Here is a 4,161-nt window from a genome sequence, read left to right on the forward strand (position 1 = left end):
AGAATCAATAGGATATGTTATAAATATATGAGAGGGGATTTATCAGGGGAATTAGCTCACACGATTGTGAAGAAAAGTCCCATGACAGGCCATCTGCAAACTGGATGCCGGTAGCATGGCTTAGTCCAAGTCCAAAGGCCTCAAAACGAGGGAAAATTATGTTGTCCTTGGTGTGAGTCCTGCAACCCAAAAGCTTAAGTGTCTCAAGCTCTGATGTCCACGGACGGGAGAGAAGAGTGTATCCCAGCTCCAGGAGAAAGAGAGAGCTTCACCTCTTTCCTCTGTCTTTTGTTCTTTCCAGACCCCGGCGGATTGGATGGTTCCTGCCCACATTGAGGATGGGTCTTTCCCACCCAGTCCACTCAGGCTCTTATACTAATTTCTGCTGGAAACACCCTCATGGACACAGCTAAAAAGATAGCTTTTCCAGAGTTCTTGGCATTCCTTCCTCTAATCAAGTTGACACACAGAATTAACCTTCAGTTTCTAAATGTCTTCTCTCTTTAAAAATCTTAAACACAGTATTTTAAAAGTCTTAAATACCTTAATGTGTGAGAAAGATCCACCACTACATTTGTTTGTCATGCAGATCAACAATATCACTTGCTATTGATGGCATTTCCACTTTAGTATCCAAATATGTTTAAATTTATTATTCAACTCATTGAATTAGGCAGTTTAACCTAGTATAGTGATAAATAGAATAAAATGCCTCTCCCCAACTTTCAATTCTAGGCCCTCATCTTTTCCTATAGTGATTGCATTGGTGTCTCTAGGAAGGAGACCTACAGTAAATTTGATGTGCCCTCATTTATTATACTGACCCTATGATAATTACAACTTCCTCTTCCCTTATTCTTTTTTAAAATTGTGCACATCATCATTATGGATCCCCCTTTCTATTTTTAGTCCTGTAACTACTTCAACTACTAAAGTTGTTTATAATCTTTATTGTTTAAGACGTGCTTGTTCATTCTCTCATTCATACATATTTCCCGAATTTCCCTACCTGATTGAGTGCTTAGTAAGCCAGGGCTGGGTTAATGTGCAGGGGTAACAGAATTTGATGCCCAGGAAAACCTGAAACACAGACCTGACAGCAAAGCTAGAACAAACCAGGAGAAGGGTTGAACTTGTGTGAATGATTGTTGAATTTGTTGCTAACTGAAGTGCCAAGCAGAGAGGAGGATGCAGGGAACGAGGCACAAGCAGGAAACCAGAGACATGGAATAGAACAAGCAGGTTCCTAAAAGAAAGCAGGAAGGAAAAATTCCTCATGGGGCTTGAGGGTAGCCACAGGGGCTTTCAACAGGGCACCTGAGGCCCTGCCTATGGATGGAATTGAATTGGTTTAGGACACCAAGACTATTCAGATGCATTTGTTCAAACAACAGTTGTTTGCACATCCACTGAGCCAAGTATGGGTAATACAAAGAAAATGAAGTCATTCTATTTGGTACTTTAGAGAGGTATTATTTGATATTATATATAATTTGGGGGGGGGTAAATAAAACTTTAAGCCTCTTAGGACATTTTGCCTTCATGTTGAAGCTGAGGCTTATAAAATATCTTGTTAAAAATGTAAATATACTTCTGGAAAACATGGTGAATCCCTGAAACAAGCGTGGTTTCTTTTTCTTTATACAAATCTTGACAGTGCTTTTTGAATTAACGATTTCCCTTGACTAGTAAGAATAGATAAACTTCATCTAAAGTAAGAAAAAGAGAATGTGTTTGAAAAAAAGTAACCTAAACTATATGTATAATATGCTGGGTTGGGCAGTTATATATCAATTATGTCCAAGAAAGGTATCTTACAATTTTGAAATCAGTTTCCTAAAGTTATTGGTTCGCACTCAATATCCTCAGGAAATTAGTGGAAACCAAAACCAGAAATATAATCCTACCTGGTACAAAACCAAGTTACACCTCTACTTAGAATGTTTCATTTTAATGCCACAGTGATTATGAAAAAGGATCAAAAAAAGGGAACCCATCCCTGTAAATAAAACGTCTCCATCTCTCTCTCTCTCTCTCTCTCTCTCTCGCACCAAACAACAAAAACAAGCAAACAAACAAACAAAAAAGGGAACCCAAACTGGAAGAGGGATAAAGACAGTTATTTTTTAAAATGAATCTTCTTTATTTTAGAAAAAGAAAACTTTTAAAAGATAGGCTCTTGGAATCTGAAAAAATCCTGTAAGAAAGCAAAAAGAAAATGCTGGCAGATATGATGTCTGGGAAAAAATTTAAAAAGCAAGATAGTGTCTTAGAAGGATACAGCTAAGATGAGCACTGATACTTAATAAATTCTGAATACTAAAATTAGGACACACTCTTTAGAACTAAAGGAGGTAAATTTTAGGACAACTAAAAATTAATTTATAGCATACATAAGTTGGCTATATGTTGCCTTAAAGTGCTGCTTTTAATCTCAAATGCATGTTGTGTGATTTGGATTATTATCTGTCTTTAGTGCCCCACCCAGATAACTGCTCTTCTTTCTACATCTCTGCAGAGATTCAGGGAGTTCTTGTCATAGTAGATGTAATAAACATTTGTTGAATGACTAACACACATAAAATTAAGTATAAATACATATATTTCATCAAAACTAAAAAGGAGACAATTTATTACATCCTGGTGATGAAGATTAAGTGAATATTAATTTTTAAAATGGCACATTCTGGTTTATTGACATTCATTGGCAAAATGTTCAACAAATGATTTTTATTAAACTGTAAATGTAGGATATAGAGAAATTTAGCATATAATTGGCATTTATAATGGTGTATGACTTTGTAAGGTAGATAGAAAGGGCAATATTTCTAATTTTGGTGAAATTAGGTCTCTGAAATTTGTTTTAAAGTTTGTTAACGTTTCAGTTAAGGCCATTCAGTTGATTCGGGGAGTGAAGCAATGTCGCCACCTACTGAGCAGAGCACGGTAATGACGATGACAAAGGAAAATGAACAAATAAAATAATCCTCTGGTTTTAAGTAAATTATGAAGTAAAAATTAAGCTAATCTGTCCATACAAATTATACCACTCTTGAACTCTATTGCTAGGAAAAAGAGTTACTGAATAGAATCAACCAGTTCTGCTAGGAGTCCTGTGAAGCTAGGCTTTCGAAGCTGTGGGCTTGAACGATAAACTTCCTTATAATATTTCTCTTTAAAACACATATGCACATGTGCCCACACAGAATTTCCTAACTCTGTACATCTTTTTTCTTCTCTAATCCTTTTAACATGACCAGTAAATTTTATGATCACTTCTTTTTATACTATACTTTCCTATTACCTTTTTCATAAGCTAATTTCCAAAATGACTTTTTCTGGATTGTCCATACATAGATTCTCATATTATTTTTGCTAAGAATTCAATCTATCCAATTTTCAAGAATTTAGTTAGAGATAATGTTTCTCAATTACAAGCAAAAGCATTCCCAACGCCAAATTTGTCAGGCTAACTATCCTCAACCAGGCAACTAAAATACCATTGGTCTATACTCAGTCAACACTTGGAATTTCCATTTTTCCTGTGTACTCTTTTCTACTGATTATTTTTATACATTGCCTATTTCCCCATTTGAATATAACTCATTGAGGGCAATGATTTATCATTTTTATGCCCTCCTATCAACCCTTCTCCTACCGCTAGTATTTTGCACATAGTAGGCACCCAATATTTACTAAATAAAATGTGAAAAGTGTAAAGCCCCTGAAAAAATGCTTTTATTCATTGTGCAGGAATGGAGGAGATAACACAAATGTAGAAAAGAAAAAGTTCAAGCATTTATTTATCAGATATTTATTGGATATTTGATTGGGAGCTTCTTTGTTCTTTTCAGCCAACTTCTGGAGAATGGTGGTAGAGATCAGAGGCAAGAGGAATGAATTAGAGAAGTAATGTACACATAATCAATCACCATAGGGTAATTTTTTTTTTTTTTGTCCTTTTTGAGACAGGCTGCACCGTGCTCAGCCAGTGAGCACTGTGAGCGCACCAGTCATCCCTATGTAGGATCCGAAACCGCGGCAGGAGCGCCGCTGCGCTCCCAGCGCTGCACCCTCCCGAGTGCGCCACGGGCTTGGCCCTGTCCTATGTTTTCTTTAAGAAGTTTTATTGTTTCAGGGTGTATATTTAATTCTTTAATC

At 36.3% G+C, this 4,161-nt stretch overlaps 1 long non-coding RNA gene across 1 annotated transcript in view; it reads right to left on the reverse strand.

Annotated features, from left to right (window-relative positions):
• Positions 1-3,813: 3,813 nt before the first annotated feature.
• Positions 3,814-4,161, reverse strand: part of LOC103591937 — a 6,779-nt gene continuing 6,431 nt past the window's right edge. Inside the window, exon 3 of the long non-coding RNA XR_550628.1 lies at positions 3,814-3,861. This is a non-coding gene — a long non-coding RNA (uncharacterized LOC103591937). The remainder of the gene's footprint in view (positions 3,862-4,161) is intronic.

This window comes from Galeopterus variegatus, unplaced genomic scaffold, assembly GCF_000696425.1.
Source record: "Galeopterus variegatus unplaced genomic scaffold, G_variegatus-3.0.2 Scaffold1056, whole genome shotgun sequence".
NCBI lineage: Eukaryota > Metazoa > Chordata > Mammalia > Dermoptera > Cynocephalidae > Galeopterus > Galeopterus variegatus.